Source organism: Gadus chalcogrammus, chromosome 6, assembly GCF_026213295.1.
Source record: "Gadus chalcogrammus isolate NIFS_2021 chromosome 6, NIFS_Gcha_1.0, whole genome shotgun sequence".
In the NCBI taxonomy this organism is placed as follows: Eukaryota; Metazoa; Chordata; class Actinopteri; order Gadiformes; family Gadidae; genus Gadus; species Gadus chalcogrammus.
This window is the reverse complement of record NC_079417.1, coordinates 26,976,748-26,993,930: the sequence shown is the minus strand read 5'-3', so window position 1 is coordinate 26,993,930 and position 17,183 is coordinate 26,976,748. Positions and strand designations below refer to the sequence as shown.

The following is a 17,183-nucleotide window of genomic DNA, read 5'->3' as shown; positions in this document are numbered from 1 at the left end:
ACCGAAAATTGCATCAATCAAAGAAATGAATTGCAATACATATTTAGTCTAGCCTCAATAGATAGTATGAAGTGTTCTACTCACAATATTAGTGATACATAGCAAGCATTTTAAAACAAATATCCGTTACGATGATGATTGAGCGTGGGATTGGTAGCGAGACTGGGGTGGATTGAAAAATAAACAACGAGTATACCTATACCTTATTCTCATGTATTTCAGACCTTGCTAGTGCTTGGTTGGTCGTTCATTTCTTTGTTCTAGTCTCATGTTGTGAACTCATGTGCGCCCCAGTGGCCTAATGGATAAGGCACTGGCCTCCTAAGCCAGGGATTGTGGGTTCGAGTCCCGTCTGGGGTGATTTAAAGCAGAGTGGCGCAGCGGAAGCGTGCTGGGCCCATAACCCAGAGGTCGATGGATCGAAACCATCCTCTGCTATATTCATATGTTTTCAATGTGTCAGTCTTAAAATGAATAGCATTTAAAATCTGAATCAAGAATCCTGTACTGCAGTACGTGTGGACTAACCGACACATATTGCCCACATCAGAAGCCGTGATGGCAATTTAAAGATGTTTACCACAAAAAATAACAATGCGCAAAGAGCCAGGGTTTAGATGTTGACTCTATATTTTTTAAAAATTAAGCAGAGTGGCGCAGCGGAAGCGTGCTGGGCCCATAACCCAGAGGTCGATGGATCGAAACCATCCTCTGCTAGTAGGAATACCTAAAATTCCATCAATCAAAGAAATGAATTGCAATTACATATTTAGTCTAGCCTCAATAGATAGCATGAAGTGTTCTACTCACAATATTAGTGATACATAGCGATCATTTTAAAACAAATATCCGTTCCGATGATGATTGAGCATGGGATTGGTAGCGAGACTGGGGTGGATTGAAAAATAAAGAACGAGTATACCTATACCTTATTCTCATGTATTTCAGACCTTGCTAGTGCTTGGTTGGTCGTTCATTTCTTTGTTCTAGTCTCATGTTGTGAAATCATGTGCGCCCCAGTGGCCTAATGGATAAGGTACTGGCCTCCTAAGCAAGGGATTGTGGGTTCGAGTCCCGTCTGGGGTGATTTGAAGCAGAGTGGCGCAGCGGAAGCGTGCTGGGCCCATACCCAGAGGTCGATGGATCGAAAGCAACCTCTACTACATTCATATGTTATCAATATGTCTGTCTTAAAATGAATAGCATTTAAAATCTGAATCAAGAATCTTGTGCTGCAGTACGTGTGGACTAACCGACACATATTGCCCACATCAGAAGCCGTGATGGCAATTTAAAGATGTTTACCACAAAAAATAACAATGCGCAAAGAGCCAGGGTTTTGATGTTAACTCTATAATTTTTAAAAATAAAGCAGAGTGGCGCAGCGGAAGCGTGCTGGGCCCATAACCAGAGGTCGATGGATCGAAACCATCCTCTGCTATATTCATATGTTATCAATATGTCTGTCTTAAAATGAATAGCATTTAAAATCTGAATCAAGAATCTTGTGCTGCAGTACGTGTGGACTAACCGACACATATTGCCCACATCAGAAGCCGTGATGGCAATTTAAGATGTTTACCACAAAAAATAACAATGCGCAAAGAGCCAGGGTTTAGATGTTAACTCTATAATTTTTTAAAATAAAGCAGAGTGGCGCAGCGGAAGCGTGCTGGGCCCATAACCCAGAGGTCGATGGATCGAAACCATCCTCTGCTATATTCATATGTTTTCAATGTGTCAGTCTTAAAATGAATAGCATTTAAAATCTGAATCAAGAATCCTGTGCTGCAGTACGTGTGGACTACCCGACACATATTGCCCACATCAGAAGCTGTGATGGCAATTTAAAGATGTTTACCACAAAAATTAACAATGCGCAAAGAGCCAGGGTTTAGATGTTGACTCTATATTTTTTTAAAATTAAGCAGAGTGGCGCAGCGGAAGCGTGCTTGGCCCATAAACCAGAGGTCGATGGATCGAAACCATCCTCTGCTAGTAGGAATACCTAAAATTCCATCAATCAAAGAAATGAATTGCAATTACATATTTAGTCTAGCCTCAATAGATAGCATGAAGTGTTCTACTCACAATATTAGTGATACATAGCGATCATTTTAAAACAAATATCCGTTTCGATGATGATTGAGCGTGGGATTGGTAGCGAGACTGGGGTGGATTGAAAAATAAAGAACGAGTATACCTATACCTTATTCTCATGTATTTCAGACCTTGCTAGTGCTTGGTTGGTCGTTCATTTCTTTGTTCTAGTCTCATGTTGTGAACTCATGTGCGCCCCAGTGGCCTAATGGATAAGGTACTGGCCTCCTAAGCAAGGGATTGTGGGTTCGAGTCCCGTCTGGGTGATTTGAAGCAGAGTGGCGCAGCGGAAGCGTGCTGGGCCCATAACCCAGAGGTCGATGGATCGAAACCAACCTCTACTACATTCATATGTTATCAATGTGTCTGTCTTAAAATGAATAGCATTTAAAATCTGAATCAAGAATCTTGTGCTGCAGTACGTGTGGACTAACCGACACATATTAACCACATCAGAAGCCGTGATGGCAATTTAAAGATGTTTACCACAAAAAATAACAATGCGCAAAGAGCCAGGGTTTAGATGTTAACGCTATAATTTTTAACAATAAAGCAGAGTGGCGCAGCGGAAGCGTGCTGGGCCCATAACCCAGAGGTCGATGGATCGAAACCAACCTCTACTACATTCATATGTTATCAATATGTCTGTCTTAAAATGAATAGCATTTAAAATCTGAATCAAGAATCTTGTGCTGCAGTACGTGTGGACTAACCGACACATATTGCCCACATCAGAAGCCGTGATGGCAATTTAAAGATGTTTCCCACAAAAAATAACAATGCGCAAAGAGCCAGGGTTTAGATGTTGACTCTATATTTTTTTAAATTAAGCAGAGTGGCGCAGCGGAAGCGTGCTTGGCCCATAACCCAGAGGTCGATGGATCGAAACCATCCTCTGCTAGTAGGAATACCTACAATTCCATCAATCAAAGAAATGAATTGCAATTACATATTTAGTCTAGCCTCAATAGATAGCATGAAGTGTTCCACTCACAATATTAGTGATACATAGCGATCATTTTAAAACAAATATCCGTTTCGATGATGATTGAGCGTGGGATTGGTAGCGAGACTGGGGTGGATTGAAAAATAAAGAACGAGTATACCTATACCTTATTCTCATGTATTTCAGACCTTGCTAGTGCTTGGTTGGTCGTTCATTTCTTTGTTCTAGTCTCATGTTGTGAACTCATGTGCGCCCCAGTGGCCTAATGGATAAGGTACAGGCCTCCTAAGCAAGGGATTGTGGGTTCGAGTCCCGTCTGGGGTGATTTGAAGCAGAGTGGCGCAGCTGAAGCGTGCTGGGCCCATAACCCAGAGGTCGATGGATCGAAACCAACCTCTACTACATTCATATGTTATCAATATGTCTGTCTTAAAATGAATAGCATTTAAAATCTGAATCAAGAATCTTATGCTGCAGTACGTGTGGACTACCCGACACATATTGCCCACATCAGAAGCCGTGATGGCAATTTAAAGATGTTTACCACAAAAAATAACAATGCGCAAAGAGCCAGGGTTTAGATGTTAACTCTATAATTTCTAAAAATAAAGCAGAGTGGCGCAGCGGAAGCGTGCTGGGCCCATAACCCATAGTCTAGCCTCAATAGATAGCATGAAGTGTTCTACTCACAATATTAGTGATACATAGCGATCATTTTAAAACAAATATCCGTTTCGATGATGATTGAGCGTGGGATTGGTAGCGAGACTGGGGTGGATTGAAAAATAAAGAACGAGTATACCTATACCTTATTCTCATGTATTTCAGACCTTGCTAGTGCTTGGTTGGTCGTTCATTTCTTTGTTCTAGTCTCATGTTGTGAACTCATGTGCGCCCCAGTGGCCTAATGGGTAAGGTACAGGCCTCCTAAGCAAGGGATTGTGGGTTCGAGTCCCATCTGGGGTGATTTGAAGCAGAGTGGCGCAGCTGAAGCGTGCTGGGCCCATAACCCAGAGGTCGTTGGATCGAAACCAACCTCTACTACATTCATATGTTATCAATATGTCTGTCTTAAAATGAATAGCATTTAAAATCTGAATCAAGAATCTTGTGCTGCAGTACGTGTGGACTACCCGACACATATTGCCCACATCAGAAGCCGTGATGGCAATTAAAGATGTTTACCACAAAAAATAACAATGCGCAAAGAGCCAGGGTTTAGATGTTAACTCTATAATTTTTAAAAATAAAGCAGAGTGGCGCAGCGGAAGCGTGCTGGGCCCATAACCCAGAGGTCGATGGATCGAAACCATCCTCTGCTATATTCATATGTTTTCAATGTGTCAGTCATAAAATGAATAGCATTTAAAATCTGAATCAAGAATCCTGTGCTGCAGTACGTGTGGACTACATATTGCCCACATCAGAAGCCGTGATGGCAATTTAAAGATGTTTAACACAAAAAATAACAATGCGCAAAGAGCCAGGGTTTATATGTTGACTCTATATTTTTAAAAAATTAAGCAGAGTGGCGCAGCGGAAGCGTGCTGGGCCCATAACCCAGAGGTCGATGGATTGAAACCATCCTCTGCTAGTAGGAATACCTAAAATTCCATCAATCAAAGAAATGAATTGCAATTACATATTTAGTCTAGCCTCAATAGATAGCATGAAGTGTTCTACTCACAATATTAGTGATACATAGCGATCATTTTAAAACAAATATCCGTTTCGATGATGATTCAGCGTGGGATTGGTAGCGAGACTGGGGTGGATTGAAAAATAAAGAACGAGTATACCTATACCTTATTCTCATGTATTTCAGACCTTGCTAGTGCTTGGTTGGTCGTTCATTTCTTTGTTCTAGTCTCATGTTGTGAACTCATGTGTGCCCTAGTGGCCTAATGGATAAGGTACTGGCCTCCTAAGCAAGGGATTGTGGGTTCGAGTCCGGTCTGGGGTGATTTGAAGCAGTGTGGCGCAGCGGAAGCGTGCTGGGCCCATAACCCAGAGGTCGATGGATCGAAACCAACCTCTACTACATTCATATGTTATCAATATGTCTGTCTTAAAATGAATAGCATTTAAAATCTGAATCAAGAATCTTGTGCTGCAGTACGTGTGGACTACCCGACACATATTGCCCACATCAGGAGCCGTGATGGCAATTTAAAGATGTTTACCACAAAAAATAACAATGCGCAAAGAGCCAGGGTTTAGATGTTAACTCTATAATTTTTAAAAATAAAGCAGAGTGGTGCAGCGGAAGCGTGCTGGGCCCATAACCCAGAGGTCGATGGATCGAAACCATCCTCTGCTATATTCATATGTTTTCAATGTGTCAGTCTCAAAATGAATAGCATTTAAAATCTGAATCAAGAATCCTGTGCTGCAGTACGTGTGGACTACCCGACACATATTGCCCACATCAGAAGCTGTGATGGCAATTTAAAGATGTTTACCACAAAAAATAACAATGCACAAAGAGCCAGGGTTTAGATGTTGACTCTATATTTTTTAATAATTAAGCAGAGTGGCGCAGCGGAAGCGTGCTGGGCCCATAACCCAGAGGTCGATGGATCGAAACCATCCTCTGCTAGTAGGATTACCTAAAATTCCATCAATCAAAGAAATGAATTGCAATTTCATATTTAGTCTAGCCTCAATAGATAGCATGAAGTGTTCTACTCACAATATTAGTGATACATAGCGATCATTTTAAAACAAATATCCGTTTCGATGATGATTGAGCGTGGGATTGGTAGCGAGACTGGGGTGGATTGAAAAATAAAGAACGAGTATACCTATACCTTATTCTCATGTATTTCAGACCTTGCTAGTGCTTGGTTGGTCGTTCATTTCTTTGTTCTAGTCTCATGTTGTGAACTCATGTGCGCCCCAGTGGCCTAATGGATAAGGTACTGGCCTCCTAAGCAAGGGATTGTGGGTTCGAGTCCCGTCTGGGGTGATTTGAAGCAGAGTGGCGCAGCGGAAGCGTGCTGGGCCCATAACCCAGAGGTCGATGGATCGAAAGCAACCTCTACTACATTCATATGTTATCAATATGTCTGTCTTAAAATGAATAGCATTTAAAATCTGAATCAAGAATCTTGTGCTGCAGTACGTGTGGACTAACCGACACATATTGCCCACATCAGAAGCCGTGATGGCAATTTAAAGATGTTTACCACAAAAAATAACAATGCGCAAAGAGCCAGCGTTTAGATGTTAACTCTATAATTTTTAAAAATAAAGCAGAGTGGCGCAGCGGAAGCGTGCTGAGCCCATAACCCAGAGGTCGATGGATCGAAACCATCCTCTGCTATATTCATATGTTATCAATATGTCTGTCTTAAAATGAATAGCATTTAAAATCTGAATCAAGAATCTTGTGCTGCAGTACGTGTGGACTAACCGACACATATTGCCCACATCAGAAGCCGTGATGGCAATTTAAAGATGTTTCCCACAAAAAATAACAATGCGCAAAGAGCCAGGGTTTAGATGTTGACTCTATATTTTTTTTAAATTAAGCAGAGTGGCGCAGCGGAAGCGTGCTTGGCCCATAACCCAGAGGTCGATGGATCGAAACCATCCTCTGCTAGTAGGAATACCTAAAATTCCATCAATCAAAGAAATGAATTGCAATTACATATTTAGTCTAGCCTCAATAGATAGCATGAAGTGTTCCACTCACAATATTAGTGATACATAGCGATCATTTTAAAACAAATATCCGTTTCGATGATGATTGAGCGTGGGATTGGTAGCGAGACTGGGGTGGATTGAAAAATAAAGAACGAGTATACCTATACCTTATTCTCATGTATTTCAGACCTTGCTAGTGCTTGGTTGGTCGTTCATTTCTTTGTTCTAGTCTCATGTTGTGAACTCATGTGCGCCCCAGTGGCCTAATGGATAAGGTACTGGCCTCCTAAGCAAGGGATTGTGGGTTCGAGTCCCGTCTGGGGTGATTTGAAGCAGAGTGGCGCAGCGGAAGCGTGCTGGGCCCATAACCCAGAGGTCGATGGATCGAAAGCAACCTCTACTACATTCATATGTTATCAATATGTCTGTCTTAAAATGAATAGCATTTAAAATCTGAATCAAGAATCTTGTGCTGCAGTACGTGTGGACTAACCGACACATATTGCCCACATCAGAAGCCGTGATGGCAATTTAAAGATGTTTACCACAAAAAATAACAATGCGCAAAGAGCCAGCGTTTAGATGTTAACTCTATAATTTTTAAAAATAAAGCAGAGTGGCGCAGCGGAAGCGTGCTGAGCCCATAACCCAGAGGTCGATGGATCGAAACCATCCTCTGCTATATTCATATGTTATCAATATGTCTGTCTTAAAATGAATAGCATTTAAAATCTGAATCAAGAATCTTGTGCTGCAGTACGTGTGGACTAACCGACACATATTGCCCACATCAGAAGCCGTGATGGCAATTTAAAGATGTTTCCCACAAAAAATAACAATGCGCAAAGAGCCAGGGTTTAGATGTTGACTCTATATTTTTTTTAAATTAAGCAGAGTGGCGCAGCGGAAGCGTGCTTGGCCCATAACCCAGAGGTCGATGGATCGAAACCATCCTCTGCTAGTAGGAATACCTAAAATTCCATCAATCAAAGAAATGAATTGCAATTACATATTTAGTCTAGCCTCAATAGATAGCATGAAGTGTTCCACTCACAATATTAGTGATACATAGCGATCATTTTAAAACAAATATCCGTTTCGATGATGATTGAGCGTGGGATTGGTAGCGAGACTGGGGTGGATTGAAAAATAAAGAACGAGTATACCTATACCTTATTCTCATGTATTTCAGACCTTGCTAGTGCTTGGTTGGTCGTTCATTTCTTTGTTCTAGTCTCATGTTGTGAACTCATGTGCGCCCCAGTGGCCTAATGGATAAGGTACTGGCCTCCTAAGCAAGGGATTGTGGGTTCGAGTCCCGTCTGGGGTGATTTGAAGCAGAGTGGCGCAGCGGAAGCGTGCTGGGCCCATAACCCAGAGGTCGATGGATCGAAACCAACCTCTACTACATTCATATGTTATCAATATGTCTGTCTTAAAATGAATAGCATTTAAAATCTGAATCAAGAATCTTGTGCTGCAGTACGTGTGGACTACCCGACACATATTGCCCACATCAGAAGCCGTGATGGCAATTTAAAGATGTTTACCACAAAAAAATAACAATGCGCAAAGAGCCAGGGTTTAGATGTTAACTCTATAATTTTTAAAAATAAAGCAGAGTGGCGCAGCGGAAGCGTGCTCGGCCCATAACCCAGAGGTCGATGGATCGAAACCATCCTCTGCTATATTCATATGTTTTCAATGTGTCAGTCTTAAAATGAATAGCATTTAAAATCTGAATCAAGAATCCTGTGCTGCAGTACGTGTGGACTACCCGACACATATTGCCCACATCAGAAGCCGTGATGGCAATTTAAAGATGTTTAACAAAAAAATAACAATGCGCAAAGAGCCAGGGTTTAGATGTTGACTCTATATTTTTTAAAAATTAAGCAGAGTGGCGCAGCGGAAGCGTGCTGGGCCCATAACCCAGAGGTCGATGGATCAAAACCATCCTCTGCCAGTAGGAATACCGAAAATTGCATCAATCAAAGAAATGAATTGCAATTACATATTTAGTCTAGCCTCAATAGATAGTATGAAGTGTTCTACTCACAATATTAGTGATACATAGCAAGCATTTTAAAACAAATATCCGTTACGATGATGATTGAGCGTGGGATTGGTAGCGAGACTGGGGTGGATTGAAAAATAAACAACGAGTATACCTATACCTTATTCTCATGTATTTCAGACCTTGCTAGTGCTTGGTTGGTCGTTCATTTCTTTGTTCTAGTCTCATGTTGTGAACTCATGTGCGCCCCAGTGGCCTAATGGATAAGGCACTGGCCTCCTAAGCCAGGGATTGTGGGTTCGAGTCCCGTCTGGGGTGATTTAAAGCAGAGTGGCGCAGCGGAAGCGTGCTGGGCCCATAACCCAGAGGTCGATGGATCGAAACCATCCTCTGCTATATTCATATGTTTTCAATGTGTCAGTCTTAAAATGAATAGCATTTAAAATCTGAATCAAGAATCCTGTGCTGCAGTACGTGTGGACTACCCGACACATATTGCCCCACATCAGAAGCCGTGATGGCAATTTAAAGATGTTTAACACAAAAAATAACAATGCGCAAAGAGCCAGGGTTTAGATGTTGACTCTATATTTTTTAAAATTAAGCAGAGTGGCGCAGCGGAAGCGTGCTGGGCCCATAACCCAGAGGTCGATGGATCAAAACCATCCTCTGCCAGTAGGAATACCGAAAATTGCATCAATCAAAGAAATGAATTGCAATTAAATATTTAGTCTAGCCTCAATAGATGGCATGAAGTGTTCTACTCACAATATTAGTGATACATAGCGATCATTTTAAAACAAATATCCGTTTCGATGATGATTGAGCGTGGGATTGGTAGCGAGACTGGGGTGGATTGAAAAATAAAGAACGAGTATACCTATACCTTATTCTCATGTATTTCAGACCTTGCTAGTGCTTGGTTGGTCGTTCATTTCTTTGTTCTAGTCTCATGTTGTGAACTCATGTGTGCCCCAGTGGCCTAATGGATAAGGTACTGGCCTCCTAAGCAAGGGATTGTGGGTTCGAGTCCCGTCTGGGGTGATTTGAAGCAGAGTGGCGCAGCGGAAGCGTGCTGGGCCCATAACCCAGAGGTCGATGGATCGAAACCAACCTCTACTACATTCATATGTTATCAATGTGTCTGTCTTAAAATGAATAGCATTTAAAATCTGAATCAAGAATCTTGTGCTGCAGTACGTGTGGACTAACCGACACATATTAACCACATCAGAAGCCGTGATGGCAATTTAAAGATGTTTACCACAAAAAATAACAATGCGCAAAGAGCCAGGGTTTAGATGTTAACGCTATAATTTTTAACAATAAAGCAGAGTGGCGCAGCGGAAGCGTGCTGGGCCCATAACCCAGAGGTCGATGGATCGAAACCAACCTCTACTAAATTCATATGTTATCAATATGTCTGTCTTAAAATGAATAGCATTTAAAATCTGAATCAAGAATCTTGTGCTGCAGTACGTGTGGACTAACCGACACATATTGCCCACATCAGAAGCCGTGATGGCAATTTAAAGATGTTTCCCACAAAAAATAACAATGCGCAAAGAGCCAGGGTTTAGATGTTGACTCTATATTTTTTTTAAATTAAGCAGAGTGGCGCAGCGGAAGCGTGCTTGGCCCATAACCCAGAGGTCGATGGATCGAAACCATCCTCTGCTAGTAGGAATACCTAAAATTCCATCAATCAAAGAAATGAATTGCAATTACATATTTAGTCTAGCCTCAATAGATAGCATGAAGTGTTCCACTCACAATATTAGTGATACATAGCGATCATTTTAAAACAAATATCCGTTTCGATGATGATTGAGCGTGGGATTGGTAGCGAGACTGGGGTGGATTGAAAAATAAAGAACGAGTATACCTATACCTTATTCTCATGTATTTCAGACCTTGCTAGTGCTTGGTTGGTCGTTCATTTCTTTGTTCTAGTCTCATGTTGTGAACTCATGTGCGCCCCAGTGGCCTAATGGATAAGGTACTGGCCTCCTAAGCAAGGGATTGTGGGTTCGAGTCCCGTCTGGGGTGATTTGAAGCAGAGTGCTTGGCCCATAACCCAGAGGTCGATGGATCGAAACCATCCTCTGCTAGTAGGAATACCTAAAATTCCATCAATCAAAGAAATGAATTGCAATTACATATTTAGTCTAGCCTCAATAGATAGCATGAAGTGTTCCACTCACAATATTAGTGATACATAGCGATCATTTTAAAACAAATATCCGTTTCGATGATGATTGAGCGTGGGATTGGTAGCGAGACTGGGGTGGATTGAAAAATAAAGAACGAGTATACCTATACCTTATTCTCATGTATTTCAGACCTTGCTAGTGCTTGGTTGGTCGTTCATTTCTTTGTTCTAGTCTCATGTTGTGAACTCATGTGCGCCCCAGTGGCCTAATGGATAAGGTACTGGCCTCCTAAGCAAGAAATTGTGGGTTCGAGTCCCGTCTGGGGTGATTTGAAGCAGAGTGGCGCGGATCAGAGGTCGATGGATCGAAACCAACCTCTACTACATTCATATGTTATCAATATGTCTGTCTTAAAATGAATAGCATTTAAAATCTGAATCAAGAATCTTGTGCTGCAGTACGTGTGGACTACCCGACACATATTGCCCACATCAGAAGCCGTGATGGCAATTTAAAGATGTTTACCACAAAAAAATAACAATGCGCAAAGAGCCAGGGTTTAGATGTTAACTCTATAATTTTTAAAAATAAAGCAGAGTGGCGCAGCGGAAGCGTGCTCGGCCCATAACCCAGAGGTCGATGGATCGAAACCATCCTCTGCTATATTCATATGTTTTCAATGTGTCAGTCTTAAAATGAATAGCATTTAAAATCTGAATCAAGAATCCTGTGCTGCAGTACGTGTGGACTACCCGACACATATTGCCCACATCAGAAGCCGTGATGGCAATTTAAAGATGTTTAACACAAAAAATAACAATGCGCAAAGAGCCAGGGTTTAGATGTTGACTCTATATTTTTTAAAAATTAAGCAGAGTGGCGCAGCGGAAGCGTGCTGGGCCCATAACCCAGAGGTCGATGGATCAAAACCATCCTCTGCCAGTAGGAATACCGAAAATTGCATCAATCAAAGAAATGAATTGCAATTACATATTTAGTCTAGCCTCAATAGATAGTATGAAGTGTTCTACTCACAATATTAGTGATACATAGCAATCATTTTAAAACAAATATCCGTTACGATGATGATTGAGCGTGGGATTGGTAGCGAGACTGGGGTGGGTTGAAAAATAAAGAACGAGTATACCTATACCTTATTCTCATGTATTTCAGACCTTGCTAGTGCTTGGTTGGTCGTTCATTTCTTTGTTCTAGTCTCATGTTGTAAACATACGTGTGCCCTAGTGGCCTAATGGATAAGGCACTGGCCTCCTAAGCCTGGGATTGTGGGTCCGAGTCCCGTCAGGGGTGATTTGAAGCAGAGTGGCGCAGCGGAAGCGTGCTGGGCCCATAACCCAGAGGTCGTTGGATCGAAACCATCCTCTGCTATATTCAGACATTTTCAATGTGTCAGTCTTAAAATGAATAGCTTTTAAAATCTCAATCAAGAATCCTGTACTGCAGTACGTTTGGACTACCCGACACATATTGCCCACATCAGAAGCCGTGATGGCAATTTAAAGATGTTTACCACAAAAAATAACAATGCGCAAAGAGCCAGGGTTTAGATGTGAATCTATATTCTTTTAAAAATTAAGCAGAGCGGCGCAGCGGAAGCGTGCTGGGCCCATAACCCAGAGGTCGATTGATCAAAACCATCCTCTGCTAGTAGGAATACCTAAAATTGCATCAATCAAAGAAATGAATTGTAATTACATATTTCGTCTAGCCTCAATATATAGCATGAAGTGTTCTACTCACAATATTAGTGATACATAGCGTTCATTTAAAAACAAATATCCGTTACGATGATGATTGAGCGTGGGATTGGTAGCGAGACTGGGGTGGATTGAAAAATAAAGAACGAGTATACCTATACCTTATTCTCATGTATTTCAGACCTTGCTAGTGCTTGGTTGGTCGTTCATTTCTTTGTTCTAGTCTCATGTTGTGAACTCATGTGTGCCCCAGTGGCCTAATGGATAAGGTACTGGCCTCCTAAGCAAGGGATTGTGGGTTCGAGTCTCGTCTGGGGTGATTTGAAGCAGAGTGGCGCAGCGGAAGCGTGCTGGGCCCATAACCCAGAGGTCGATGGATCGAAACCAACCTCTACTACATTCTTATGTTATCAATATGTCTGTCTTAAAATGAATAGCATTTAAAATCTGAATCAAGAATCTTGTGCTGCAGTACGTGTGGACTAACCGACACATATTGCCCACATCAGAAGCCGTGATGGCAATTTAAAGATGTTTACCACAAAAAATAACAATGCGCAAAGAGCCAGGGTTTAGATGTTAACTCTATAATTTTTACAAATATAGGAGAGTGGCGCAGCGGAAGCGTGCTGGGCCCATAACCCAGAGGTCGATGGATCGAAACCATCCTCTGCTATATTCATATGTTTTCAATGTGTCAGTCTTAAAATGAATAGCATTTAAAATCTGAATCAAGAATCGTGTGCTGCAGTACGTGTGGACTACCCGACACATATTGCCCACATCAGAAGCTGTGATGGCAATTTAAAGATGTTTACCACAAAAAATAACAATGCACAAAGAGCCAGGGTTTAGATGTTGACTCTATATTTTTTAAAAATTAAGCAGAGTGGCGCAGCGGAAGCGTGCTGGGCCCATAACCCAGAGGTCGATGGATCGAAACCATCCTCTGCAAGTAGGAATACCTAAAATTCCATCAATCAAAGAAATGAATTGCAATTACATAATTAGTCTAGCCTCAATAGATAGCATGAAGTGTTCTACTCACAATATTAGTGATACATAGCGATCATTTTAAAACAAATATCCGTTTCGATGATGATTGAGCGTGGGATTGGTAGCGAGACTGGGGTGGATTGAAAAATAAAGAACGAGTATACCTATACCTTATTCTCATGTATTTCAGACCTTGCTAGTGCTTGGTTGGTCGTTCATTTCTTTGTTCTAGTCTCATGTTGTGAACTCATGTGCGCCCTAGTGGCCTAATGGATAAGGCACTGGCCTCCTAAGCCTGGGATTGTGGGTCCGAGTCCCGTCAGGGGTGATTTGAAGCAGAGTGGCGCAGCGGAAGCGTGCTGGGCCCATAACCCAGAGGTCGTTGGATCGAAACCATCCTCTGCTATATTCATACATTTTCAATGTGTCAGTCTTAAAATGAATAGCTTTTAAAATCTCAATCAAGAATCCTGTGCTGCAGTACGTTTGGACTACCCGACACATATTGCCCACATCAGAAGCCGTGATGGCAATTTAAAGATGTTTACCACAAAAAATAACAATGCGCAAAGAGCCAGGGTTTAGATGTGAATCTATATATTTTTTTAAATTAAGCAGAGTGGCGCAGCGGAAGCGTGCTGGGCCCATAACCCAGAGGTCGATGGATCGAAACCATCCTCTGCTAGTAGGAATACCTAAAATTCCATCAATCAAAGAAATGAATTGCAATTACATATTTAGTCTAGCCTCAATAGATAGCATGAAGTGTTCTACTCACAATATTAGTGATACATAGCGATCATTTTAAAACAAATATCCGTTTCGATGATGATTGAGCGTGGGATTGGTAGCGAGACTGGGGTGGATTGAAAAATAAAGAACGAGTATACCTATACCTTATTCTCATGTATTTCAGACCTTGCTAGTGCTTGGTTGGTCGTTCATTTCTTTGTTCTAGTCTCATGTTGTGAGCTCATGTGCGCCCCAGTGGCCTGATGGATAAGGTACTGGCCTCCTAAGCAAGGGATTGTGGGTTCGAGTCCCGTCTGGGGTGATTTGAAGCAGAGTGGCGCAGCGGAAGCGTGCAGGGCCCATAACCCAGAGGTCGATGGATCGAAACCAACCTCTACTACATTCATATGTTATCAATGTGTCTGTCTTAAAATGAATAGCATTTAAAATCTGAATCAAGAATCTTGTGCTGCAGTACGTGTGGACTCCCCGACACATATTGCCCACATCAGAAGCCGTGATGGCAATTTAAAGATGTTTACCACAAAAAATAACAATGCGCAAAGAGCCAAGGTTTAGATGTTAACTCTATAATTTTTAAAAATAAAGCAGAGTGGCGCAGCGGAAGCGTGCTGGGCCCATAACCCAGAGGTCGATGGATCAAAACCATCCTCTGCCAGTAGGAATACCGAAAATTGCATCAATCAAAGAAATGAATTGCAATTACATATTTAGTCTAGCCTCAATAGATAGTATGAAGTGTTCTACTCACAATATTAGTGATACATAGCAATCATTTTAAAACAAATATCCGTTACGATGATGATTGAGCGTGGGATTGGTAGCGAGACTGGGGTGGATTGAAAAATAAACAACGAGTATACCTATACCTTATTCTCATGTATTTCAGACCTTGCTAGTGCTTGGTTGGTCGTTCATTTCTTTGTTCTAGTCTCATGTTGTGAACTCATGTGCGCCCTAGTGGCCTAATGGATAAGGCACTGGCCTCCTAAGCCAGGGATTGTGGGTTCGAGTCCCGTCTGGGGTGATTTAAAGCGGAGTGGCGCAGCGGAAGCGTGCTGGGCCCATAACCCAGAGGTCGATTGATTGAAAGCATCCTCTGCTATATTCATATGTTTTCAATGTGTCAGTCTTAAAATGAATAGCATTTAAAATCTGAATCAAGAATCCTGTACTGCAGTACGTGTGGACTACCCGACACATATTGCCCACATCAGAAGCTGTGATGGCAATTTAAAGATGTTTACCACAAAAAATAACAATGCACAAAGAGCCAGGGTTTAGATGTTGACTCTATATTTTTTAACAATTATGCAGAGTGGCGCAGCGGAAGCGTGCTGGGCCCATAACCCAGAGGTCGATGGATCGAAACCATCCTCTGCTAGTAGGAATACCTAAAATTCCATCAATCAAAGAAATGAATTGCAATTACATTTTTAGTCTAGCCTCAATAGATAGCATGAAGTGTTCTACTCACAATATTAGTGATACATAGCGATCATTTTAAAACAAATATCCGTTTCGATGATGATTGAGCGTGGGATTGGTAGCGAGACTGGGGTGGATTGAAAAATAAAGAACGAGTATACCTATACCTTATTCTCATGTATTTCAGACCTTGCTAGTGCTTGGTTGGTCGTTCATTTCTTTGTTCTAGTCTCATGTTGTAAACATACGTGTGCCCTAGTGGCCTAATGGATAAGGCACTGGCCTCCTAAGCCTGGGATTGTGGGTCCGAGTCCCGTCAGGGGTGATTTGAAGCAGAGTGGCGCAGCGGAAGCGTGCTGGGCCCATAACCCAGAGGTCGTTGGATCGAAACCATCCTCTGCTATATTCATACATTTTCAATGTGTCAGTCTTAAAATGAATAGCTTTTAAAATCTCAATCAAGAATCCTGTGCTGCAGTACGTTTGGACTACCCGACACATATTGCCCACATCAGAAGCCGTGATGGCAATTTAAAGATGTTTACCACAAAAAATAACAATGCGCAAAGAGCCAGGGTTTAGATGTGAATCTATATTTTTTTTAAAAATTAAGCAGAGTGGCGCAGCGGAAGCGTGCTGGGCCCATAACCCAGAGGTCGATGGATCGAAACCATACTCTGCTAGTAGGAATACCTAAAATTCCATTAATCAATGAAATTAATTGCAATTACATATATAGTCTAGCCTCAATAGATAGCATGAAGTGTTCTACTCACAATATTAGTGATACATAGCGATCATATTCAAACAAATATCCGTTTCGATGATGATTGAGCGTGGGATTGGTAGCGAGACTGGGGTGGATTGAAAAATAAAGAACGAGTATACCTATACCTTATTCTCATGTATTTCAGACCTTGCTAGTGCTTGGTTGGTCGTTCATTTCTTTGTTCTAGTCTCATGTTGTGAACTCATGTGTGCCCCAGTGGCCTAATGGATAAGGTACTGGCCTCCTAAGCAAGGGATTGTGGGTTCGAGTCCAGTCAGGGGTGATTTGAAGCAGAGTGGCGCAGCGGAAGCGGGTTAGGCCCATAACCCAGAGGTCGATGTATCGAAACCAACCTCTACTACATTCATATGTTATCAATCTGTCTGTCTTAAAATGAATAGCATTTAAAATCTGAATCAAGAATCTTGTGCTGCAGTACGTGTGGACTAACCGACACATATTGCCCACATCAGAAGCCGTGATGGCAATTTAAAGATGTTTACCACAAAAAATAACAATGCGCAAAGAGCCAGGGTTTAGATGTTGACTCTATATTTTTTAATAATTAAGCAGAGTGGCGCAGCGGAAGCGTGCTGGGCCCATAACCCAGAGGTCGATGGATCAAAACCATCCTCTGCCAGTAGGAATACCGAAA

General features: G+C 41.8%; 3 non-coding genes across 3 annotated transcripts; all 3 read left to right on the top strand.

Annotated features, from left to right (window-relative positions):
- Positions 1-287: 287 nt before the first annotated feature.
- On the top strand, positions 288-360 carry trnar-ccu (transfer RNA arginine (anticodon CCU)). Its single transcript has one exon. It is a non-coding gene; the product is annotated as a tRNA-Arg (tRNA).
- Positions 361-8,956: 8,596 nt separating this feature from the next.
- trnar-ccu (transfer RNA arginine (anticodon CCU)) lies at positions 8,957-9,029 on the top strand. The gene has a single exon. It is a non-coding gene; the product is annotated as a tRNA-Arg (tRNA).
- A 6,256-nt stretch (positions 9,030-15,285) lies between these two features.
- Positions 15,286-15,358, top strand: trnar-ccu (transfer RNA arginine (anticodon CCU)). The gene has a single exon. It is a non-coding gene; the product is annotated as a tRNA-Arg (tRNA).
- Positions 15,359-17,183: the final 1,825 nt, after the last annotated feature.